Source organism: Athene noctua, chromosome 2 (assembly GCF_965140245.1).
Source record: "Athene noctua chromosome 2, bAthNoc1.hap1.1, whole genome shotgun sequence".
In the NCBI taxonomy this organism is placed as follows: Eukaryota; Metazoa; Chordata; class Aves; order Strigiformes; family Strigidae; genus Athene; species Athene noctua.
The window spans coordinates 166473310-166501224 of NC_134038.1; positions in this window are offsets into that span (position 1 = coordinate 166473310).

Consider the following 27915-nt stretch of genomic DNA (forward strand, 5'->3'; position numbering starts at 1 on the left):
ATTTCCATTTCCATTTTCTGGTCAGTGGCGGGATTTCTGGTGCGGTCAGGATCGCTGCTGGGGGCAGGCTGATCACTGGTCGGTGAGTAACTGCATTATATGTTACCTGTTTGGACTTACTATTGTTACCATTGTTTTGTTAATACTACTAAATTTTTGTTATTCAACCTACAAATTTATTTTTTTCCCCTATTTCACCAAGGAGAGAGGTGGGCAAGTAAACAACTGGCCATGTGGTGACTGGCTACTGGCCAAGTTCAAGGCATGACATGCTCGAGCTAAACTGGTAGATATGAGAGCTGTGTCTTTCTTGAGCTGCAATTGACGGTCAAACAAGACAACCTAAGACATTTTCAGCTGCAATAAATGCCTTATGTTTAGGAAATTGAATTAATCCTTCAGGCAGGAGTTCAAAATTTAGACATATAACTATAGATGCCCACATATAGGGAGCAATCAGTGGGCTAGGTATGGAAACTCCCATCATATTCTATGGAAATTCTGAGTTGAATTCAGTCATCAATATACAGAAGCCTCAGTTGAGATGCTCAGCAGGATCCCATCTGGTGTCGCTCTGGTGGGTGGGTGTCTGCCAGGCCCTGTGCTACATTCACCACCCCTGCGAGTATGTCTTGGATACCAAAAGGCATCTCAGATGGCAATAATTACTTAGATTTAAGCAGCTAAACTGCATCCCTACTGGTTTGTCAAATGAACTGTGCTTTAAATTTCACTGAGTACATTGACTGTTTTTTCACTAATTTAAATGAGATCTTATACGACCATTTCACATACAGACACTTGCGTATTTTCACGTAAAACTTGAATTTGAATCTGCAAGCTGTAACTACTCGGAGCTCTGCATAACTCAGTCAATCATTTGGTGTATGTCGTTACCATTTCTCAGAAGTTCTGCAGGATCCCACAAGAGACATACTTTTACACTGTACCTCCCTGAATTTGGGTAAATTGCCTTCGCTTAAGCAATTTCATGGCACGAATATAGACAATAGCATGGTGTCTCAGGTGACATTTTGTTTCGGAGCTGTAACAGGTTAAGAGCACACATGCTTTTTACCACAGATCAGTGACAAAGGATAAGTTGCCAAAGTGTAACTTGATTAAAAACACGAGCGCTTGCAGTCATATGGACGTGCTCAGGAATCTTTCTCAGTGCATCACTTTGTTCCCCCGGCTGCAAGCCTGAGCCTCCCCATCACCCAAGTTTAGCACAGTGCTTTGGCACTTGTTTTTAAGCATGCGATGAAGCAAACCCTATGCCCTTACTCACAGCTGAGTGAGTTTTATGTTCTCTACCAGCTTTTTTTTTTTTCCACATTTGGCTTCTTTATTTTTTCTAGTGGAAAGTAACTCTAAAAGTACCTTTAGAGCAAGCAACATCAACTAAAACCCCCCTTGTTTCCAAGGGTGTAACTTGACAACCTTGAATTTGCAGCTAGAGACAGAAAAAAAAAAAAAAAAAGCATGGCTTTTTATTTCTTTAATAGACACAGATTGCAGGGTGATCCAGTAACAGCTAAACTCAAAGTTGTTTCATCTTTAACAGGGGCCATTAAAAGCAATGTTCAAAAACAAAGGACATCATCCAGTTATGAAAGTTAATGGAGCAGAACGTTCATTTCAGTTCTGAGTTTTCCTCATGTCTGGTCCGGGAATGCTTGTTTGTAGAGTCTCATGTTTTAATGCAAAACAGGTGCCGCATGGAGAAATTCAAGAACAAATTGACTAGACAGGCAGCTTGTCAAGATCCAAAATAGACCGTCAAAGCAGGAGGTAGAAGAGAGCAGGTTGCAACTTCATATCATCCCAGGGAAGATTAATGCTATAATTCATGTATAATTGAAAGACCTTGTATTTATGATAACCTGAGGTTTTTAACCTACTGGTTTTGGACATGACTCTCCCCAGAGTTAATGTGGTTTTTTCTTCTTACAAACAACTTAGAAAATTAAAATGTTCTTCTTTCAAAAGGGAATATTTCAGCATTATATTAGTATCATTATTTCTTTTGATCTCAAGCAAAAATGTAGCCTTTCTTTCCCATTTGTTTTTCCTTTCTCCCTTTTTTTATCCTATGAATGCTTCTAGTGACAGCAAAATAAAAAGTGGCAGCAAAAGCTGGGAAAAGACAAACAGAAATAGACAAACATTTAAAAAACCACAGTACTAAGAAGTCATTATTTTCAAGAAAGTTTGGTTAAGTTCCTTTAATAGACAGAAGTGGACTGTGGTGCTAGGAAAATCACTGCATTAAAAAAATCCAACCAATAAACAAACAAACAAAAAACCAGTCCTGGAAGTTTATCTGTAGCTTTCCGCTGCCTTTGTCAGGGCTTCACTGGGAGTCATTATTACTGGTGCAACATCAAAATAGCACTGAACATTTTTGTCACTGTTTGCAATGTAATTACACAAAATCTGGAAAAAGTCAAGGCTGAAGTGCACATCCTGGCATGTGTTTCCAAGCACCTCAAACTAATTAGTAATTTGACGGAAGCACTGTAGAACTTTGAGCATGCATTTCAGGTAACAAACTCATGGATCATCCATCTTGAGTATAAGGTGCAGGTTCTAATGTGTTTCTTTAACCTGATTTAATTACAATCCTAAGGAAGAAGCCATAGTTTCAGCTATAACCACTGACGGTCTGAAATTTGGTTTTCCCTAATTCAGCCTTTCTTGTGTACATCACCATGATGACCAACCTAAAAGCACAGAGTTTGTGGCAGTGTTAACTGGAAACCCTGGGTATTTCTTGGTTTAGCTCAGAAAACCTTTTCCCTCTCCTACTCTGCCCTTGCCCAGACATTTCTTTCCCTACCTGCCACACTGTTCTTCCACTTTCCTTCACCATTACTGGTGATTTCCATCTCACAGATGCTAAACCTCACATTTCTGAGGCAATTAAGAGCAAGGTCCTATTCTGTTCGGTTCTCAACCACTTAGATCATCAAGCTCTTTGACATGATGAACCTAGCTAGACATTTTATGATTATTTTGCCCTCTATGGATTTTAAACCCATAGAAAGTGGAAGGGTGTGATGCTACTGTACTGTAAGTTTTGGTGATTCTGTGAGATAAATTATTAATATGACACTGTATATCTTCTCAGGAGACACAACCTATCAGCTGAAAAGTCTTGACTAATTTAGTACTGAACACTTCCCACATCTGTCAGGGATCTGGCCACTATGAGCCACTATGCTCCTTACTATCCCACATCACTCTGTCAGCATCCTTAGTGATTTTTGGTTAACAAAGGCAATGAGGATTTTGCTTCTGGAAACGGGTTGGTATTGGACATAAGTCATTATGGTTCTGCTGAGGAGAAAAAGGCTTTTCTCATTTTTCACACGAGAAGAACATTTGTCCTTATGGCAGCATCAAACAACATGTGTTACTTAGGGTGTGTGTCTTCTTGCCCCGTTTCTGGTTTACTTGTGTTTTTTGTTTTACAGCAGTCACCAGAGAGGAACAATCTGACTTCACCAACCCGTGCATTTTTTACCCTCCTTAAACTTTTTCCCAATGACTGTAGCTCTGTTTCATCACTTGGACTTGATGACACTAATACGGTAAAACAATTCCAGTGTTTCACTTCAGAGTTTTTGCCAATGTGTAGAACTGATTCTATTTTATGCTATGGTCAGTACATTTTGCCAGGGATTAATCTATTTTCCATGTCTTCCAGGGATAGATCAAAAGGATGGACTCAAATTCCAACTAGGGAAATTTAGGTTGGATATCATGATGAACTTCCTATCAGGAAGGATACTGAGGTACTAAAATTGATTGTTTGAGGATGAAATGGAGCCTCCAGCTTTGGAGGTATTGAAGAAAAAGCTAGATACATCTTTTATGCACATCCAGATAGTCCACTTCTATAGGAAAAAGAAATACAGAACCATTCTGCTTTTTAAAGCCTGAGATAAAGAATACTGAACTTTGATTTAAAAAAAAAATTAAACAAAACCACAAACCAAAACCAAACACCCTCCAACAACATCAACAAAAGTCTTAAAGACAATCATCCAACAGTTCTTATATGAAAACTTAGGTTTCTTTAAAGCTGAGACTGATTTCTGGAAAGACCTATGACGTGAATACGCCAATGGACACTTCATCGTGAATTTGTTGTATTAAAACTGACTGTTACTTTCAAGATTTCATTTCTTTCAGTACACTCTTGATAGTGTAGTTGTGGCCTAAGAGTGAGACATTTAAGTCTCAGCTTATTTTCTAGACACCCCTCAGAGTTGATGGGGGAAAGCATCCCTCTCAGAGTATGGCTTATCTTATCTACCTCTCTCAAAATGAGACGGTTTACTCTCTGAACTGCCCATTTCTCTATATATACTATGAAAGCAAACTTGGGAGAGCAGCTGAAAGGTTTCAGTGTTAATTGCTGGGTATTGATGATTATCACTGTCTCTCCCCTTGTTTTTGAAGTATGTTTAGCAGCAGATGCAAGTTACTGAAAATTATTTTCTTCAGGCTGAGGAAAATACATACGTTTCAATTCATTGGTCTCAGCAAAAAGTTTAAGTGAGGGACAAGTGAAGCATGTCCTGGGACTCAGTTTGTATTTTCTCTGAATGCAGCTGAATTGGATTAGGTACCTAAATTCAGGAGACAGTTTCTAGGTGTAAATCTGATACAGAAGGACACATTTTCCACCAGTCTACAGTGTGTTTTTTTTAACCCTTTTGAAGGCTCAAATCAACACTCACACTCAATGTTTCTGATATTCTACCTTAGCTCGAAGCTCAGCGAGCCTGGTCAACTCATTCTCTTTTGGAGCACTTTGCTCTCCCTGTAAGAAAAACCTGATGTTCAGGCCCAACGACATGCACAGGCTCACTGAACTTCAGAGATTTTTGCATCATTAGTACCAAGAGAGAATTCAGTGTGTTCTTGCTCTGTGAGATTTGGGCCCTTGTGCCTTCTTTGTGGATCTTTCTGTATCAAAGTCGTAGTTTGTCTATGCCCCAGATTCACCTAAAACTCATTAAAACTGACAGGTTAATCTCTGCTTAGACACGAGCAAGTGCTCAAGTTCTCTGTGTGTTTGGACCTTGCAACACGTAACGTGATGCTGGGAGCTAAAGTGGAGGTTTCATAGTGGCAACAAATCACCAACTGTATTATACCAACTGTAGTAGGAATCCACCTTACAACACCAAAGCTTTTCAAATGTTTTCAGGCACAGCAGAAACTCCCGAAGGAATAAATGCTTCAAATACATCAGTAGTGTGACAGAAGATTTAAGAGCATTACTGATCAGACAACACAAACCAACCTGAATTCTACAAGATGATTTTTCACCCGATTCCTTCAGAAAAATTGTGTAAAGATTTTTATTTACGAAAAATACCCTGATGGAATCAGGAAAAAGGAAATACTCTCCAGGACTCCTGCTTGGCTGATAGTTGTACTGTAGCTAACTTAGATTATTCTTGTGGAGCTAGATATTGTTTTTGCTGAAGTCTATACCATAAATTAAACAGAGATGAGTCACGGATCTGGGCAGTGTCCCACAGCTGCCCACACCATTACACTGTTAGCATAGCCCCTGGCATAGCTTTGACCTGTGTCCAAGAGCAAATGCTCAGACAATGCTTGAGCACAGCTGGGGGATAGCACAAATGAACTCATTCCCAATGGGAAAATTGCCTGTAGCTGCTTATTTCAGGGTCTGTTTGGAGAGAGGTAATTTATTTGTATCAGTCAAGGTCCAAGAACAGGCTCTGACTGATATTATTTACTAGCATAGCCATGAAGTTGGCCCAAATGGGGATAAGATCAAAACTTTTAACTTTTGTCAGAGCAGAATTAGACAACTTGGTGTCACCAGGGCGAATGACAGAAGAGCTAAACACGCATACAGATGCACGTGCATGTGCGCGCACCCACTGCCAAATGGAGAAACCTAAAAAAATAGTTACAGGGCAAGACCAATGGAGCCCGTCCCTGATATCTTGTAATAACGTCTAAAGATGCACAATTAAAATGGATGAGGCAGGCTGGTAAGAATAAACACATTTGTAAATGGCAAAGTGATAGGGAAATTGGAAAAGGAACAAAGTATGCTAGATTTTCCCTCTGCTGCTTACATAATCTGAGTGTCTGCTCACCTTGCCTTCAGCATGCTGACATTTACAGCTAGGTAGTTGTATTGATAAGAAAGAGAATAGAAGGAAAAGCAGTGTGGGGGAGACATGTCAGGTGTGAAAAAGGAGTAAGATACTTTCTCTGATAGCAATGACAGCTGTGACTGACAAAAAAGTAACATCTCTGCAAGCCTTTTGGAGATTAAAATATTTATTTCTTATGATAATGAAGGATAATGCATAATAAAATAGGTTTTTTTCTTAGGCTGAATTTCTGTCAAAGAGGGGATTCCCATGGGCAATGCAGAAACCATTTCTGGAATGCAGATTCCAACACGCAGACAAATTCTTTCCAGAAGTTATCTTTAAATTCAGGATTTAGATCTTTACCTTTCTTCAGCCTTCAATCTCCAGTCTGTGAGGTGTAAATTAGTATGTGATGAACTACAATTTTGAGAGTTAATCCTCCATTTTAAATAAAAAACTTTTAAACTACTCACCTTATGTACAGGAACTTGTTTCCCAAGGGTAGCCCTCCTGAACTGTTTCAGTGCCCTGTCAGTGTTCCACAGAAACATGTTTGGGAGCATGATGGATGTCACGTTTTAATACTTTGCCCTGAATAATGGCAAAAGAGATGTTGGGGAGATCCTTTTCATACAAGACTCTCTATACAGTCATTCACATGCTAGATCTAGGGTTAGATTTTCAGTCAGTGCAAGCCAGCATTGCACCAGTGATGTCAGCAGAGCAGCAAGAGGTTCCATCCTCAAGTATTTAACCACTCACAGCTTATTCTCAGTTTCAGACAGAGCATCTTAAAGACCCTATACCTCTGCAGCTCTTGGGGTTTAGCTATTCAGCTATGGAGAAAATAATGTTATGCAAGTGGCTGCGATCTCTGTACATGATGTAGAATCAGATAATTCAGAGCATGTGCAGAGGAAATGTGGTCCTATCTGTACACATTTGTGTGCACTGGTCTGAAAAACTGCTCCTGGTCCTCTCAGGGTAGGGATGAAGAAGACGTTTCCTTTACAAGGAAATTAAATAGGTGCAGAGGCAAAGAAATGTGTTTTTTCAAATTATTCAGCATTTCTGATGGGTTGAATATTGCAAAGAAAACTGATTTGGTTATAGGGGAATATAGATCTGACAAAATTATGAAAATTGAACCATGTAAAACCAGGATCAACCCCTCTCCATAATGGCCTCAAGCTGCCCAGGGCAGGGTCAGGCTGGCTCTGAGGAAGGATTTCTGTGCAGAAGGGGCTGTTGGGCGTTGGAATGGGCTGCCCAGGGCAGGGGGGGAGTCCCCATCCCTGCAGGGGTTGAAGAGTCGGGCTGACCCAGAGCTGGGGGATCTGGTGGAGTTGGGAACGATCGGGGTGAGGTTCATGGTCGGGCTGGAGGAGCTTCAAGGGCTTTTCCAACGGAGGTGATTTTGTGATTCTGTGAAATTTTGGATAGAGCTAGAGAAAGATCAAACTTATAAAACCATCAAAAAGAATGAGCTTTAATGGAAACAAATTATTTATTTTGATTTAAGATTAGCTATCCAAGATGGAAACATGAGAGTCCTCTGCAGAAGCAGGTTTCGGCACAGAATATGCTCAGCTAAGCCACAACCAACTCCAAAAGAGCTTTTGCAATTAAGCCTACATCTCGTAGGTGCAAGCCAAATCAGAATTAGTGATGCCTTCCCAAGGGTTACTGCTGATGTACAGCCAGATAAATATGATCTGTGTATGTGGATAGACCATCTGCTTACCCTTGACATTCCAGCCTACACAAGCCACTTACCAACGGGCCATCTAGGAGGAGTTAGGCTGCCTTCAGCATGCATCCAGGACATGAAGTGAATTGATTTTCCTGGGACCATAGCAAGATAGCTGTGGCCAGAACTGGCCAGAAATCCACCTCGTTATGTAAGTGTTGCTGGGGGATGGAGCCTGCATTGATCTGGATGATTCAGGCAGGTTTATACCATGAATCTGGAGAACAAATATTGAAGAAGTTCTTGGAATCTTTTTTTTTTTTTTTTTTTTTCCTAGTCATTGACAGTTTGCAAACAAATTTGTGATGGCAAGAGGACAGGGAAGATAGACTTTGGCAAAGCAAACCATTGTGGATTATCTGTGAACTCTTTTGAACTTGTCTCTTTCACTAAATATCATTAAGCATCATGTCATTTGGAATTGGGGGGGGGAAAAAAAAACCCACACAAAAAGATAGTAATTTTCTTTTTCCAGAATTTTTGCTCAGAAAGCCCTTCCTACCCCCAGGAAACAATTAACTAAATGAGCATTAGTTTAGGAAATGCCAGTTTGCAATCTTCAGGATGCATATTCTGCCTTCCTAACCTTCTACTTCCCCTTAAAATATTTTTTTGAGCGAAATATTGCTCATCTGTAGTATTAATTCCCTACTCCTAATCTAATAATCCAGAGAGACACCAACTTTCCAGCTCTCTTTCTGTAGGAAGAAGCTCTGTACAGAGTGGCAATGATGCAGCTTAATAAATTACAAGATGGGAAATAACCGAGACTAATTTCTTTAGCTCATCCTGTCCTTCCAAAATACCAAGTGTCAATGGGTGATGTCAAGTCTACGTGCCAGTTTTCAGTTTGTCTCACTGAGCTGCTGTGGTCCAATAACACCTTGGATCCTTCAGGAGCTTTCACACTTTTGTGCACTTGACCTTTTCATTACAAGTTTTGGCCCCACTTTTTTTTTTTTTTTTTTTTTTTTTTTTTTAGCATTGTGCTTATTGAATGAAAATAAACCCTAATACCAGGAAGCTGCCACTGAAAACATCGGGTAGAATAAAACTTGCATTAAAAAAAAAAAAAAAAAAGATACTTTTGACAAGCTGTTAACATTTTTGGGGAACTTTAGAGGGTTATTATATGTTGGGAAGCAGATGTTTCAGAACATCTGCTGCACACAAATGCGACAAGGCTTGTCAACACCCCAGCCTGCTATTGTCCTGCAGAAAACAGCGTATGATTGCAGGTAAACAAGAAAAGGTTGTAGGAAAAGAAATTGTTCATTTGAAAACTTCCAGCTTGGCTCAGGAATTGTGCTGAAGGTCATGATTGCTCCTCTCTGCATGAGGCTCGGTGACAGGTAAGTCATTTTTTGTTAGGTGGGATCGGAGGTCCTTGGCGCTGCTCAGAGGCCAGGCACATCCTTGTCTTGCATGCTGCTGGTGATACAGAGAAATAACCACTTTTCTTGCAAATTATTTATAACAGCATATGATGATTTCTGAATGTTGTCTAAGAATCCTGCTTAGAACGTTGTCTAAGAATCCTGAGTCCACAAAAGACTTGTTTTGTGGGTTCAGTGTAGTTTACCAGATAGTCTGTGGATTGACTATGATAAGAAAGTAGCAGGTAGCCCAGGGGTATGAAGTAAAAGTACAACTTACCCATAGCAGAGTCAAAGCCCTGAAGGGGCACTACCCAAAGCCCTGAGTGGGCACTTAGGTGAACTTAAACATGACCAGAAGGACTCAGAGAAGCTATCTAGGGAGAATGACCTTGCCGATTTAGGAAGAAGACACCTGGACTTCGCTTCACAGCCTGGAAAGAGCGGACACCGTGAAGAGGATCAAGTACTTCTCCCCTTAAATACCACACCTGTTCCCCGAACTAATTGCAATAACCCGGCCCTTCCTAATGAATATGTATGTTTTGGTGTAATAAATATTTGGCTACTTGCCAGAGACGGTGGGCAAGCTTTGTGGAGAAATCCCCTTGCACCCCGGCCGGAATAAATACACCTGCTTTAGAACTCTCTCTGAGTTGTAGAGTTTGTTTCCGCGTGTCACTGGCACTGCCATTTGGTGTGCCCTAGGCATGCTATAGCCCAGCTGGCTGGTTACTTCCTTCAGAAATTTGACTCAGCTAAATGTTCTTGCTAGGACCAGCCAAGAAAGAATGCCCTCAAACTGCACATGTATTCCAAGACAGCATTTTTGATTTGTCTACTTCTTTTTTCCATTTCTTTTTTTTTTTTTTTTTTTTTCTCTTCTCCTCCAAATTGACAGCAGTCGCTTCTCCAACCATTTCCAGCCATTTTAATTGGTTTAATTCATTTTCATTTCCTGGATGATTTTAGCTAGATATCCTTGCTTCAGGAAAAAAAAAAAATATGTAATAGTAATAATACTCCCTTTCCCCCACTTTCTCCCCAAACCACACACACTGGCATGCAAAATTGGAAGATGGTGTTTTGCTTTGGGTTTGCCTTTTTTTTTTTTTTTTCCCAAACTCAAAACAAAGCTTGGAATGCAGTTTTACATTACTACCCGTCACATTAGTATCAAGAAATAACAGCTGAAATAAAGACCCTGTCGGGAGAAGATTTGAACATTGAGAGGAACATATTCCAGTCACTTACTTGTGTAGCTCTAACAATGTCACCAGGGGTTGTGCTCTTTTCTTTAACATGAAAACACTGAATAAGTGGATCCTGTGATCTGAACTCTAACTTGCTGCGGGAAACATCCCATCTTGTTTTCAATCTACAAAATACTCCCACTGCTGCAGTAAATGGGACTTTGGAGATGACAAAGTGCTCATGAACTGGGTAACTGGGACCACCATCTTCCACTATGAATGGACACCACTGGTGGACTGGTTAAAAAAGTCACTTTGGGAATGCTGAGGATGAGAAGATGCAGTTTGAAAGCTTGTTTTCCTGAGCTGAACAAAATGGCCAAGAACAAGTTGTACTTAATCCCTTGTTAATTGGTACTATCTCATGTATTTGGCTGCATCTTCCAGAATTAAAGTAGGCTTAAAATTGACTTCCTTCTGAAAGCTCACAAGTGCCATCAAAATGTCAGTCATAAAAACACTAAAGAATTGCACTGAACTTTTTCTTTGCATTTATTCTTGCAATTGTCACATTTCTCAGCTGGGTGACATACGTGTAACAGTCTTATTTTTCAGCAGCACAAAATTCACGTGGAAGTGAACTTTCAAGGCCTGAAGCCTTAAAGCCTGGTGTGATGTTCAAAACAGTTCTTAGGATGCAGCTCAGGGTTAAAAAAAAACATAGAGCATGTTTATTTGTATACAAAGAAGAATAAAATGGTCATGAATATTCCAAAAGAGTGACTCTTCCACTTACAGCCACATTTTCTAACTCAAGTGGAGATCTGATCCAGAGTCGGTGGCCAAACAGAAAATTCTTGGTTGATCTCAATGGGCTCTGGTGTCCCTTGGGAGTCAAATTCTCAGTTCCTACAGAATAAGTGATTTCACTGCAGTTAAGCTTATTTACATTAGACAGGAATCTGACACTCCCTAATTTCAGAGGAGTTATGATACCCTCATTTGCTGTCTTCTCTATCAAATATTTTAATTAATATAATATAATCAGATTAATTTCCAGCTTTGACCAGATGAATAGTAGACTTGGCCAACTAATCAGGTTGATAGATGATTGCTGGCAGGTAGGGAAAAATGCCTTACCTTGGTGAGCAGTGGTGAAGGCAAAGGAGAGAAAACTTCCCAAGGGCTGAGCTATTTAGCAAACACATATAAATATATATGTTTCTTTTCCAGGTTAAGTAAAGGTGACCCGTCCACTTCTGTCAAAATCGGTGGTAATTGACTTATAAATGTGTTTTAGGTCAATTAAGATGTTTGAATTCCGATTGGCTGACAAGTCTTGTCGCATTTGTAATGTCCCATCCAACTTGAGACATATTTTCACAAAACACTTAACATTTAAAACTAAACTAGGTGCTTAAAAACATTAGTGATTGTTTTAACAAAACTAAAGGTGTGCCTATGAACTAATAAATGTAATTTTTGATTTACTGATACTTGTTGATTAGTAATTGAACGTACTTTACTTGCGAAAATACGTATTATGTCAGCTGAGGAGAACAGAGCCATGTTTGATAATCTCCTCGCAATTCTTTTCTGTCTGGTTTTGGAGATGCCCAGGGCTGTAAGCAGTGTGTAGTTGCCCTCATACCATTTTCTGCAGGAACCCAAGGGAAAGCCCATAAATTTAATGTTGGACTCATTTGTAAGTTCCTGAATTTGATCTTTTAAGTGTTTATAATAGTATGTTCTACTTTGAGAGCAACCAGGAGGTTCCTGTGTTCCCACTGAAGATCTGGAAAACTTGTTTGCCCAGATACTGGTCATAGTATATCACTGCAAAGCCAGACCGGTGCAGCCACTGCCGCTTCTCCTAACAGGGGGGATGGAATTCCTTCAAATCTTTGTCGTGTAAATGTCTCCACATCAGCTAACTGCTGAGATAATTTTCTATGGCAATTTACTCAAGAAGTGATATTAGGGTTTAGGTCTGTACTTTTGGGTTTTTTTAGATGCAGTAACAACAGATAGCTTGAAGATGTGGTTTGAGGATCCACTGTGTGCTTTGGAAACCAGCTGAACTTCAGGACATCTAGACACCATGATAGGACTCCAGATAAGAGCATAGCAGCCCTCAATTCAGCAGCTAAAATGGTATGAATAGTGGACACAAGTAAGAACTGAAGATAGCCTGCCTGACTATATTCTTGACACATTTTTTTGCCACTAATGTAGTTCAGGGAAGGACGATTACATGAAAGCATCCATCCTAGAGAAGCCTGGGCATTTCTTGCTGTGGCACTGTACTGGGTCTGGCTGAGCTGGAATTGGTTTTCCCCTGTAGCAGCCCTCACGGTGCTGTGGTTTATGCTGGGAGCTGGCAGGGTGTTGGCAGCACCCTGGTGTTGTGGCTGCTGCTGGGCAGGGCTTACACAGCACCAAGGCTCTTTCTGACATTTCCCCCAGTGGGACGGGGTGGGCAAGGTCTTGGGAGGGGACACAGCCAGGACAGCTGACCCGAACCGACCAAAGGGATATTCCAGACCATGTGACGTCTGCTCAGTATAAAGCTGGGAGAAAGGAGGAAGGGGGTGGGGTCACCCTTGGTCCTCCGAGGCAACCACTCTGCGTATGGGAGCCCTGCTTCCTGAGAAGGCCAGACATCACCTCTTCATGGGAAGTAGAGAATAAATCTGTTAGCTTTTGCTTCTGTGTGCGGACCTTTGCTTCCTTTTGCTTGTATTAAAACTGCTTTTGTTTTACCCACAAGTGTTGGTTTATCTTCTTTCCTCTCTTTACCCTGTTGAGAAAACAAAGGGAAGGGGAGGGGAAGTGATAGAGCAACTGGGTGGATACCTGGCATTTAGCCAGATTCAAACCATCACAGTCTATTCTGGCACCCAACGTGGAGCAAAACAACAGCAGTTTTATATTAAATGTGCTGTAGCTATAGTAGTTATTAAGCAACAAGCTCTTGTGCTGGTCACGGGCTTGTTTATTGCACTGCTTATCTTTATTTTGTAAAGCTCGGGAACATGCTGCAAGGAATTGGGAACATCATGAGCGGTTTTATTTTGCAGGCTCCCGAGGTACTTAGTCATCCTTATGTTAGCTCATTGATACTCTTTATGCTGTTGGCCTGGTGTGGGTTGTGTGGAGCTCAGTATGTTTTTGGTATAAGAGAAGGCAAATTTTGAGTGAGTCGGTATCAAAATGTGCTCTGAGGCAGCCTGTTCCTGGGTGGCAGGGAGAGTGGAAGGAATTGGGCAGATTCCTAGGATGTTATCACCTCCTGTAGCCTGGGATCTCACCCCTGAACAGGCAAGCAAGCCCACAAAATTGACACATCACCTGATAGAGGGGTGTCTTGCCTATCCCAATGAGAATCAGCAACTTCTAGCACTTTACTGGGGCCTGGCCTGTGCTTACCGAGCTGCAGTTCAGCACTCTCAAAGGGCTGTGGTTGACATGGGAACTCAAACAGTAACAACAGCAACAGAGATTGCCCCAGTAGTAAAAAAGAAACAACGGACAAGGAGAACAACAGGCCCATACCCTCGATTAATAAGGGAGGAGAAAGAAGAGGAAGAAGCTGGTCCTTCAGCAAAGGTATCAGAAGAGGGAATAACAGAACTGAAACAGGAGGCAGAAACTACCCGGTCCCTGACGTCATCAGAACTGCGAGATCTGCGGAGAGACTACTGCCGCCAGCCGGGTGAGCGGATCGCTGCCTGGCTGCTGCGATGCTGGGATAATGGGGCAGATGCTCAACAACTGGAAGGTAAGGAAGCCCAACAGCTGGGTTCCCTTGCTAGAAATCGAGGAATTGAAAGGGGAATTGGAAAAGAGACAGCAATTTGCAGTCTGTGGAGACGACTCCTTTCAAGTGTTAAAGTAAGGTCAAGGGACCAGCACAAGAAATTAAGTTCTTGGGAATAAAATGGCAAGATGGATGCCGTCATGTGCCATTGGATGCTGTCAACAAGATAGCAACTATGTCTCCACTGACCAACAAGAAGGAAACACAAGCTTTCCTAGGACTTGTGGGATTTTGGAGGATGCATATTCCAGGTTACAATCAGCTTGTGAGCCCTCTCTATCAAGTGACCCGAAAGAAGAACAATTTTGAGTGGGGTTCTGAGCAACAACAAGCCTTTGAGCACATCAAACAAGAGATAGCTCGGGCGGTAGCTCTTGGGCCTGTTCGGACAGGACCAGCTGTGCAAAATATACTTTACACATCAACTGGGGAGCACAGACTCACATGGAGCCTCTGGCAGAAGATACCAGGTGAAACTCGAGGTCGACCATTAGGATTTTGGAGCTGGGGATATCGAGGATCAGAAGCCCACTACACTCCGACTGAAAAGGAGATACTGGCAGCATATGAGGGGATTCGAGCTGCTTCAGAAGTTGTTGGTACAGAAGCACAGCTCCTCTTGGCACCACGGTTGCCTGTATTACATTGGATGTTCGAAGGAAACATCCCTTACACACACCATGCAACCAGTGCTACCTGGAGTAAATGGGTAGCGTTAATCACACAACGGGCTCGACTGGGGAAACCCAACCCTCCAGTGATCCTGGAAGAGATCATGGACTGGCCAGAAGGTAGAGATTTTGGAGCGTTGCCTGAGGAGGTGGCTCGTGCCCAAGAGGCACCGCCATATAACGAGTTACCAGAAGATGAGAGGCGTTATGCTCTCTTTACTGATGGATCCTGTCGTGTGGTAGGAAGCCATCGGAAGTGGAAAGCTGCTGTGTGGAGTCCCACAAGACAAGTTGTTGAGGCCACTGAAGGAGAAGGTGGGTCAAGTCAGTTTGCAGAAGTAAAAGTGATCCAACTAGCCCTAAAGATTGCTGAACGGGAGAAGTGGTCAGTACTATATCTCTACACAGACTCCTGGATGGTGGCTAACGCCCTGTGGGGGTGGCTACAGGAGTGGAAGAAGACCAATTGGCAGCGCAGAGGTAAACCCATCTGGGCTGCTGCATTGTGGCAGGACATCGCTGCCCGAGTGGAAAACGTGGCTCTAAAGGTGCGTCATGTAGATGCTCATGTGCCCAAAAGGCGTGCCACTGAAGAACATCAAAACAATGAGCAAGCAGACAAAGCTGCCAAAATTGAAGTAGCTCGGCTGGATCTGGACTGGGAGTGTAAGGGTGAGCTGTTTGTAGCTCGATGGGCCCATGAAACATCAGGGCATCTTGGTAGAGATGCAACGTACAGATGGGCTCATGATCGAGGGGTGGACCTGACCATGGAGGCCATCTCACAGGTCACTCACGAATGTGAAACATGTGCTGCAATCAAGCGAGCCACACGAGTAAAGTCTCCCTGGAACAGAGGGCGATGGCTGAGTTTTCAGTATGGTGAGGCCTGGCAGATTGACTCTATTGGACCACTGCCACGAACACGCCAAGGCAAGCGCTACATACTCACCATGGTAGAAGCAACTACGGGTTGGCTTGAAACGTACCCTATAAATCATGCCACTGCCCGAAATACCATCTTGGGTCTTGAAAGGCAAATTTTATGGTGGCATGATACTCCTAAAAGAATCGAGTCAGACAACGGGACCCATTTTCAAAATAATCTTATAAACTCCTGGGCAAAGAAACATGGCGTTGAGTGGGTGTATCACATCCCTTATTACCCACAAGCGTCTGGAAAGATTGAAAGATATAATGGACTGTTGAAGACCATGTTGAGAGCATTGGACAATGGGGGATGGAAGCACTGGGATATAAATTTAGCAGAAGCCACTTGGCTAATTAACACCAGAGGATCTGTTAACCATCCTGGTCCTGCCCAAACAAACCCCCTTCATACTGTGGGAGGAGATAAGGTCCCTGTAGTACACACAGGGAGGTGGCTGGGGAAGGCAGTGTGGATTGCTCCTCCCTTGGGAAAAGGCAAGCCCGCTCGTGGGATTGTCTTTGCTCAGGGACCTGGATGTACTTGGTGGGTAATGCGGGAGGATGGGACTACTCAGTGTGTGCCTCAAGGACATTTAACCTTGGGGGGAAAGTAATCTGTGGGATGAGTTGTATGTTGCAGGAAGTGATGGAGGAAGTAGGAACGACAAAGAGTGAACCAGATATGTGCAATGACGACCCAAACCTAGCTGGTGCTGGAGTCCAACAGTCAAGCATACTTCTGCCCTGAACATCTATCTTGACAGATGGGAGCCAAGTCACTGAACATCTGAAGGAGTGAAGAAAGCTTATGGAATAGATAAATGAATATTATGTGGGACCTGGGCATAACGTAAATGGTATGGAATAAGGGGTGGAGACTGTACTGGGTCTGGCTGAGCTGGAATTGGTTTTCCCCTGTAGCAGCCCTCACGGTGCTGTGGTTTATGCTGGGAGCTGGCAGGGTGTTGGCAGCACCCTGGTGTTGTGGCTGCTGCTGAGAAGTGCTTACACAGCACCAAGGCTCTTTCTGACATTTCCCCCAGTGGGACGGGGGGGGCAAGATCTTGGGAGGGGACACAGCCAGGACAGCTGACCCAAACCGACCAAAGGGATATTCCAGACCATGTGACGTCTGCTCAGTATAAAGCTGGGAGAAAGGAGGAAGGGGGTGGGGTCACCCTTGGTCCTCCGAGGCAACCACTCTGTGTATGGGAGCCCTGCTTCCTGAGAAGGCCCGACATCGCCTCTTCATGGGAAGTAGAGAATAAATCTGTTTGCTTTTGCTTCTGTGTGCGGACCTTTGCTTCATTTTGCTTGTATTAAAACTGCTTTTGTTTTACCCAGAAGGGTTGGTTTATCTTCTTTCTCCTCTTTGTCCTGTTGAGAAAACATGGGGGAAAGGTGTGGGGGGTGAGTGATAGAGCAACTGGGTGGATACCTGGCATTTAGCCAGAGTCAAACCATCACACTCATTTGGTTGTGTCGATGTGGCACCTAATGCTGAAATAATTATATGTATCCTGGTGTCCAGAAATAATCTCCAATGGGGTTGTCACATGGCAAAGAAGCAAGGACATCAGTCTAGATGTGAAGAAGCTGTGTAGTTCCAGCAGCTAACTTTAGCCTAACCTCATGAAAACAAAAATGCTCTTGAGAGGAGGAGGTTTTTGTTGGCTCTGTCAAGCCTAAAGGCATCCCAGGAGGCAGGTCAGGCTTAGCCATGGTTATGGGAATCTTGGGTCTGATCCAGAGCCTACTAAGTCAAAGGGTGTCTATCCATTGACTCCAGCAAGCCTTGGATCTGACCAACTGGGTGCAGCAGCAGAGACCTTTGTCCATGTGGGAAAACACTGTTTTCCTGCAATTATCGAGTTTATAACAATTTTAGAGCTCCTACTTTTTAATGTCTCTCTCCCCTTCACTGTTTTGGTTTTGGATTTTCCCCCCCCTTGTTTTTTCTCTTTCTCTTCTTTGGCAGCATCTGGTCTAGAAAAGTTAGAGGAGAAACATGATCAGGCTGCTTTCTTCATGTTTTCTTCAGTTGTGCACCCTCAGCATTGCCTTGATTAGCTGGGCTGCTGTTTGTTAACCATCACTACCTATTTCAAGTGGAATTGTTATCTGGAGCTCCAAGTTCATCAGGCAAATTGGTGCAGTGCAGCAGGGATACTGCTTTGTATTTCATTGCTTTTTTAATTGCCCTTTTACAGGTAATGTGTCACTGCAGGTGTTCCACCAAAGTCCATAGCTGGAGGCCTGCTGCAGTTTATCACCTCCTGGGGTGAGGAACTAGTGCTTCAGAGCAATGTCACTGACTCCTTATTCTTCCCACCCTTTCCTTGGCATCTGATACACAGAACTGCATCTGGAGCTTTTTGTTGCAGTCCTGATATTGTCTGAATGGGAGACACCACAGTATGTCATAGCTCATATCTGAGAACAGCTCTTAAATTTATTTTTTGAACACCACTGAACCTTAACTCCATTTTTCCCCTATATTATCATGGGTGATGAAGGGATAGGGAAGAAGTTAAAAGGTCTCACCTTGAAATCCCTCACATTCTATGTGCCTCAGGATCACTGCCATTGGCGCCTTCACAACAAACCCTTACCATGTTCCTTCTGCTCCTTTACAACCTGTAGGACAGGTGAAAGATGAGGATTGGTGTTGCAAGTAGGGAAATGAAAAATGTAAGGGCTCTACTAATATATGCATATATCAGAATCCTGTGTCATTGGAGATGCTGAAGGGAAGCTTCTACAAGTATACTTGAAATTGCTAATGTACAGGGACCTGTAATATAAGACATTTAGTTTTAATGTTAGACATCACTTATGTTTTACCAGCTTTTTTTTTTCCTGTATTTTTCCTGTATTTTACTATAATGTATATAATTTCATTTCTACATTTTCCTAACTGACCTCTGTAGTCGTTACCCAGTTACCCACTTATAAGATGTTTTAAAACCTTTAACTCCTTGCCTAGTAAAGATAAGACAGACCTTGGACAGTCTGAAAAACTCCCTGAGTAAATCCCCAATAGCAGGAACCTAAAGAAAACAAGCGCCTAAGAAGACGCCAGTGTCAAGAGAAGTGCTGAGTGCTGGAAGAAACAGGAGCTGAAGGGTGGATGAAGTAACTCTCTGACCAGAGATGGACACTAGAAACCTAAATTTCACTAACAGACAGTGTGAGAAAGGCTGTGTGGACCCCTAAGGAGGGGAGAAGACCCTCACTCTATTTTTACTACACATGCTCAGACTATGTAAATGAATTCTAAGAATCCATTAGCATAAGACTGCATCTTCTAAGAAATTTCATACATATGTATGATTTTTGTGTATATTAGTCAGAAAGTTTTGTTAGTAAGTGCGGCACTTACGGTGGAGTGATGCCAAGTGCTGCCCAGCACTCCAAATAAAGAATCCCTGCTGAACAGTTCTACTCCTTTCTGACTATTGAGTGAACCTCTTGGTTTCAATGTTTTACAGACAACTTCAACGTGGGGTAGGAGATATAACTGAAGGCTTGGAGACCTGCATCCTCCCATGCCACACATGTAGGCAGCCCAAAGCTTCACAGAAAGCCTGTGCCAGTGAAGGAAATTGCATCTGAATCTTATAAGTGACAACCCTTCATCATTATCTTTATATGGTTATACTTAATGCTGCCAATTCAGATCTAGCTTTGAGAGCAACCAAAGGTCCTCCGTCCAAATCTAGACATCCCATTTCATTTACAGTGCCAAGTTCAATTGACTTAACAGGACACATGGTAACTGGTTGGTTAACTTTCTTTTGGATCTGTTAGCAAAAAAGAGGCACTTTTAGAATTCATTGAGGGATTAATCTCTCTTAGGATCTCTTTTAGGATTCTTCTGCTTTCAGGATGATGCCACCTACTGACATTACCTTCCTGTCTTTTTTTTTCCAGTTGAAAGGAAACTTGAACAACTTGTTCTAGTGGAGATGCCTATTTTGGCACAGATAAATCCCAGCAAACATGTCAGAATCCCTCAAATCTGTAAATTTCCTATTATATATCAAACGACACAGATCTATAGCAAAGTAACCCCAGACCTGAGTTAAAAGACCTTGTATCACCACCCCCAGGGCTACTTGAAACCTTGACTTCTATCCCCAGGGCATGAGAAATTATGGAAGTAGCCCAGCAGACTGACTCATTCTTTAAATGGGATGGATCCTCAGGAAACAGTCCTGGAAATATCTTGGTGGAATTTACAGTCCTTCATGCATCCAGGCTCTAGTCCTCCTGCTGAGCTATGCTTGAGCTGAATAAAATATGTCCCTAGGCTTTTTTTTCCCACACTTTATTGCTTGCAGAGCAGCTTTTAGCAGCTGCACACAGTCACCTCTGAACTCTGCTTCACTTGCTACATGAGGTCCTGGATATGAACAACATAGAGCCTAATTAAATCAGGACATGAAGCCTCTGGTTTGATAAGTGACAGAGCTGAGTAAATACGACACAACAAGGGTTTTTTTAATGAGTCACCATGTAATAGATGGCTCAGTCATGTGGATGTTTCCCTGACGTTCAAGCTTACAGACATCCTAGAAACTTCAGGGGTTTTGACCTACAGACTCCATAAATCCAGCGGATAGAGAAGTAACAAAGACTGTAGGACCCTGGATCCTCTCCCCATCTTGCTATTTGTTTCTTGCAGATTTGCCATTGTATGATGTCTCTCCACTGACTGCATGCCTAAGACGGATGGACAACTTTGTCAGCGGTCTCCTGTCTCAGAAGACAAGAAACGCCAACTGAAGTGCTAAGGCTTAGACAACAGGCCCAAGCCAGAGTTGAGCTATAGATGAATCCTGTATATTTTATAGCTGACAACCATTGTACTAGTAGGTTTTGTGCTAAACATGTTTGTGCTAAATATATACATATCTATCTCATTATCGTTCCTTGTGTATAGGCAAGATAACAGGGTCACAGAGACAGCTGTCTAGCCCTGTGACCTGGTGTGTGACCTCTCTCATAACTCAATTATATAAGTTGGGAAACTCCCTGAGCTTCTCCCCTGAGCCCTGGCCATGCTCTGGGAGAATCTAACGTGAGAATGTAACCAGATATTTCTGCTCAAAACAAAGGTGCCAGCTATTCTGGCTTGCTGATTTTTAGGTCTATAAGGTTGGACCCACTCACAGAGACTTTGGAAGCCTCTGCTACTGGTGGAGGCACCGCGTAGGATTTCCCACTCACTGGGAAAGGCTCAACAAACCCTCGCTGTAACCGGGGCTGCCCAGCCACTGCGGGTCTGGATGACGGTAAAGTATGCGAGTGGTGATGTATCTTTTCTTAATCACTATTCTCTCTCAGGTAGTAATGATATGATGCATTAGCTTGTATTTTCCTACTTAAGTGCACTATTCTGTCTTTTCTTACTGAATGTTTTCTGTATTATTCTGTTACATTATTTAGTTATTTTAAGTAAAATACGCCTGCTCTTTTCGCTCTGGTGTCTAATTGGTATCCCTAATCAACAAAACACCAACACAAATCCCTCATATATTAACAGAGATAAAACAGAGAGTTGCACGCTTTTTTTGTGTGTGTGCAAGTTGAGTGCTGAGTCCATTGTGTAACAAGAGTCTCTGGGCAGCCTCTCTCCACCTCTCTGGAATAGGATTGCCTATGGATGTGAAGGAGATGTTTGATGGAGCAGAGAAAAGCCAGCCTGAATGGGCTAACTAACAAGTAACAAGGTATTTTTTATCTCTTGACTAATTAATATTTATTATTTTCTAGAAAAGCTACCTTGGAAATAAAATATGTGCACACAGATGGTGTTATGTGGTTGTCAGCTGACTGTCTGATCAATCATTGTGCCTGGTCAGACATACCCATTAGCTTTGCTGGGGACCTGCTCTGAGCTGGTGACATTCCACCTTTTGCAGAGCACCAAGGCAATACTGATGCTTTCAGATTCAGTTCCTTCTGGATGCTTCTTACTTCTCTGGGTTACACTCGGCTCAAGTTTGAATCGTGGAGCTAGAAAGAGGATTATTTGACTGATCTGTCAATGCAAACTCAGTCTTACCTATTCCTCAGATTCTGAAGCAGATTGCAATATTCTTCTGATTTAGAAACAGAATTTGGCTTGAAATCTTCCTGATATACTTGAAGGATCTATGGGACTGTGTAACCTCTGAAAAGGGAGAAGTCCAACAGAACAATGGCTGGAAAGAGCCTGGGATAATCATGATGATGGATTTCTGAGTTTAAATGTTATAACAGGTCATGACAAAAGCAGGACAAGCAGTTGAGGCTTGAGTTATAATGAGCAAGGAAAGACATTTCACTTTAGCTGTGACTCCAAAGCAGACTTTTTGGATGAAATGTGAAAGTCAGCGTGGCTTGGAAACTAAGGCAACAAACTGGTACTCAGGAGGCTAGAGTGTGTATCTGGCTTAGAAGAGTTTTAAGACCAGAAAGGTCTTAAATCTGATATGGAAAGCATGGGCTAGAGATAAAAATTATTTCCCTTCTAAATCCAATAACAGGTGCTATCCTTAGGAACTTCTTCTAGAAAGTCATTCAGTCCTGAAGCTGGAGAGCTGCCTTTTCCCTTAACAGATCATTCCAGTAGTAAACCATCATAATTTCTTAAATGTTCTCCATTTTGCAGCTGAATTAATTTGGCTTCACATTCCAAAAGCTGGGATTTATTAGAAATTCTTCTGCTAGATTGGAGACCTTTAAAGCTCGGTGTACGCTTAAAAAGTACTACGCATATGTTAGCAGGAAATTATTTTGAACCATAAACATCAGTTATGCACTCTCTCCTATGCTACAAATGGATACACCTCTCCCTTTCTCTCTCTGCCTATAGAGACTCACCTAGCGATGATGCAATAGAATAGAATATGCAATAGTGGAATATACGAGATGTCTGCATGGATCTGGTCCTACGGAAGACCTCGGGTCTTTTGGGCTGGTAAGGGTACGGTCCAGGGAGGGTACCCTGGGTCATCTCAAATGGTACCAGGCACCTCTGTTTAAGTAACAAAATCCTTCTCTTAACTCGCATGAAGTCATAAACATTTTGATTACTTTTGTTTTATTATTGTTGTTGTTAATTTAATTGAACGCAAATTTCAGAATATGAAGTTGAATACAACCTCAGGTGCCATTGTCAAAAGTTTAACACTGACTCTGTGTCCTTACTACATCTCTGACCTTGTTTCTTCAGCTGTCTGTCTATTTCTGGAAGGGACACGGGGCAGCAAACAAATATATTAAAATAATATTCCTAAAGACAACAAATAACCTTTCTAAGTGGTCATTGCTAAATGCTAAGAGAATATTGAAATGGAAAAAAAAATCATGTCTTCTTGATAGAACAACGTTGGCACAGGATGCCCATGATTGAAGAATTCTTTCATTTCATTTTTTAAAGATTGTAAATTTCTGCTTGTACCTCATTACAAAAGCATTAAAAAATAATTATGTCTATTCTGGCCCAGTGAAGCATGATGTCGTGTCATAAAATCACAATTTTCTGATGTCCTGGAATCTCTAAAATTGCTGATGCTTCCCAGATGATATACCCTGTAAACATAGGAGCTTTTGTTGTTTGTTTTCATTTGTTTTTTTCGGTTTGTTGTTTTGAGGTTCTAGGTGGTAGCAAGCTTCTTTGTTTAAATGAATAATGTATTATTTTCTCAAATTCAGCAGAAACCTTGAGTTTAGGATGTACCCCCTCATCAGGACCTCACATCACATTGGAAGTGTCAAGTAATTCTGGAGAAAACCACACAAGAGGGAGACTGGATATGTCCAAGTTGGAGTCAATTACAGTTAATGATGATTTGGGTTCATTAGCAGGCAGAAGCGTAACCCATGGGGCAATTTTGCTTTTCAAGAACTGTTGTCATCATTAGGTGCTATATCCTGGACATATAAAAAGCCAGGGAGTAAAGGTTATAAGCTTGGAAGATCTGTTGAGTATAAAAAAAAAAAAAAAAATCCTCCCATAGGCGCAAGTGTGGAAGTAGATCAATTATTTTGTGTGCCTCCTGAGAGAAGATCAAGAGGCTTGTTCTGTGATTAAAAAAAGCTTTCCTGAGGTATGATATTACAAATGCTAAGTTCAGTTATGTCTTGGAATCTCCTTCTCTGGTAATGTTTAAAGGCAGGTCAGAGACACATCTGTTGGAAGCAATTATCCTGCCTCAGAGAACAGAACTGGATGTGATGATTTTAGAAGCTCCCTTCCAGGCCTAAATTTCTGTGATTATTTTATTCCCGTCCTCCTGAGATTTGGTTTGGCGTCCGTTGTTAGAAAATGACTTAACCTACTATTTAAGGACCACATAAGTTGTATCTTGACCAACATCATCATATCATAGTTCTTGAACTTCCTTGGATGTACCAGAAAGTTATGTGCACTGTTGCCTGGATAGTCTAATCCTAGATGTCTTACTATTTTTAGCTGTCTCTTCTACACCTCCTGCCATTTACTGTCAGCTGATTATCAGCCAGGTGGTTATCATTTAGGGCTAGAATGATCTTTTTTCTTTATCTTCCTCTAAAAGTACATCCCCACTGATTAGGCATTAATCTGCAATTTTGGCTCACTTAGACTGTAAGATTAGCCAGGAAAAGTCAAAATTCTCTTACGATCTTCCAGGTTTTTCTCCTGGACAAATTTTTATAATAAATTATGAGAGAAGAAATATTATAAACGTATCAAGGAATCTCAAAAAGATGTCTCATATTGACTCCAGGTTCTGCATTGAATGGCTAGCAGCAGAATGTAACAAACCTACGGGTTTTTTTCCTCCTTGCTTTCGTCCGGAGTAAATTCACCAGTTTGACTGTATCGATTTTTTTCTTTTTTGAGTAGAGTACAAATCAGAGTTCTGCAATACAACACTCTTTGAAATGTTGTTAGGAGCTTATGAATGATTTCAGCCTCAAAAACATCCAAACGAGGATTTATCAGGTCAACTCTGCTCTTCTGTCACCAGGGAGCGGGCAGGAGAATTTAAGCAGGCAAATAAGTAAAACCAGGACAGAATTTCATTGGCTAAAGATGAGGCTAGTAGTTAAGATGTGTTGGTTTTTTTGGTGGGACTACACTGGCCCACCGTTCCAATTTAGAAGCCTATGTCATAGCCTATGTCAGAGCTGGTGATGTCATTTACTCCTGTGTATAATCATATATAGCTTTACCTTGAATAAATGTCTGGCTATCACAGAAATCTTCATTTTTGTGGTTTTCTAATTCCAGTCTGTAGGTATGAAATGTCAGGTCATGCCTACCCCCCTCTGTGGCAATGGTATCTCTCAGTTTACAAAGCTTTCCTCCTAAAGTAAAGTGTGGTTTTTTTCTTTGATACATATACAGGCACTAAGTACATCCTGCCTCAGCCTTCGTCTGCTGAACTAAACAAACTGATCTTCTCCTGAGAAATATATCCCTTTTTGCAGTTACTACGTGAGTGAGGGTAACAGAAGTAATTTAGATTACAATTCCTAATGTCTTTGCTTCAGATGGTCTTTGTAAAAAAACACTGAGATTTATTTCACTTGGGAAATCAGCCATAAATATTTTAAAAAAGTGATTATCTGTATAATTATTTCCTATGAGTGATTTATCTTTGCGTACAGATACATTTGCATATAAGCATTTCCATATCCATATATCATTGCAAGTTGCTTGTTATGGCTATAGACACCCAGTATAACCTGATCTTTTCCATTTGCCTGCTGGAGGCGAGGGGTTGGTGTTACACCAGGATGAACATTCCTTTCAAGTTGAGCTGTCTAGAAAACGTAAAAAACCCTGGGAGGTAAGACCAGATACAATCCTCAGGACGTAGAATTTTCTGTTACAAAAGGATCTTGGCAGTTGTAGCATATCCATTACTTATTACTTTCAGGCACTATCCGTACCAAGACGCTGAATGGCAACCTTTGCTCTCGTGAACACACATACCAGAATTAAGTCAGCCGTTGTCACAAGAAAACAACTTGGCTATCAGAGTGAGTAGTACGAAAAGACTTTTCAAGGTCAAACCCAGAATTCCTGCAAACATCCTGAAGTTTTCAGATACAGGTTCCTCTTCTACTGAATTAAAAATCTTTAAAGAAGACTTAGGTAGGTCTTAGTTGTTACAGTTTACACATGCAGCCCTGCAGGAGAATAATGGACTTGCACAACTCTTATGAGAGTTATCAAGCAAAGCCATTTATTCCTACAATACTTATGCTCTCGTTAAAGCTCTTACTTCTTAATTAGCAAATCAGCAATTAGACAGCTATCAACCTTTTCTCCTACCAGCATAAGACCACTCTAACAGGCGCTGTGCAGACCAATCACCTTCTTGTTCATGCGGCGGTAACTTCTCACAGTTCAGGATTTTCCCACAGCTCAGTGTTGCAGCTGTCCATTGTTTTTCCCTGCCACCTTGGCACACCTCAGCAGTTTCTTATCTTTCTTCCAAGGCCTGTTTCTCATCAAAGCCTTGCTGCTTCTCAGGGGCTATGCAGAGCTGATGATGTTGGCTTGCCTCTCTCCCACACAGCCCTACCTCCCCTTCCACAGCCATCCCTGATCTCAACTCAGCTCTGCCATTTGTAGCTTGAATCTTTTCTCAGTCTTCTGTTTTCCTTGGCTGTGATGGATAAAAGCTTAGTCCCAACCCCCATCGCATCCACAGCCAGAAACTAAGAAGATGTGCCTATGTTCCTGAGAACTGTAGTTGGCATACTTGGAACAACCTCAAGATAACTCAGCAGTAATAACTCCAGCACAAAAGCTATATCTACCTTCATTAATAGGCTAATGGAGTGGTTTTCAAGATTGGTCCGGACATCTGCAGTGAACTCTGAAGTATCTCTAAGGAACCAGAGTGAGCAAATCCTGTTCTTAATGGACTTGGATTATCTGTTTAGGTTTCATTATTCTCATGGGAAATGCGAGGAAGCATTAGAATTGGAAAGATTGAAAACTGTTGGTAGTGTTTAGAGCACCCAGAAAATGGGGCTCTGAGGTACAAGCCCACTCTCTAGTCAAAAGGATCCAAGTCTCTCCGTTTTGATGGAATTTAACTTCCGGGCTTTGGAGCTCCTGCACAGAAGTGCCTTCTTCCCTACATGCCAAACCTGATAGGGAGAACAAAACAAAGTCAACTCATGAAGCCTGAAGGGGAATGAGTATGAATAAGCAGAATTTTAATGAGTTGCTAGGACACTCATTGGGGCAATGTGTGTCCTGAGTGAAAGCGTTGGCTGTGATGACACAGTATTGCCACGATTACAGTGTCCCTAACAGAAGTAAGCAGGAAGTCCTTCACATTCTTGGAAATATAACATTTAGACGCCTTCTCTTAAGAGAGGCCTTCAGGATTTAGTTTCTAATTAGAAACACCTGTCAACATAACTGTGGCTCAAGCCTCAGGACCCAGAGAGTGGTGGTAAGTCCTTTGCACATAATTTCATTTTATCTTTACCCCATTGGCACAAAGGATCTTTCAGACTGGCCATTTAGGCCATCTAACTTTGCACAGGAAATCCAGACACTCTGCTTGGAAACCAGCCTGAGTGCAAACCAAGCTCCCTTTCCTTGAGTTTTGTAGCCTGGAAAGCCAACTTGCCTCCCTAGACTGGAGTCGGGGGGTGAGTCAACAGGTAGGCAAAGTGGATGATGAGGGATTTGAGGCTGCGATGTGCACTGCACATCTGCCCCTGCAAAAAAAAAAAAAAAATTTCTGGGGGAAATTCTTCAAAAAACCCATGACTTTTCCATTGTTATTTAAAGAGTCAAAACAATTCTTGCTTGCCTATGTCTTGTGAAATCAACTGAGGGAGAGCCAACCTTGTACAGATGTGTGACTGTTTTGAATGCTCACATACTGCATTGAGAACTGCATCTTTCTCTGGTCTCCTGGGTCAAGAGAGGGCCAGATTGAAGGGTGGAGTGAGGGAGTTTCATGTCTTTGTTCTATAACTGGTAATTAAATAAAGCTTGTTCTCAGATA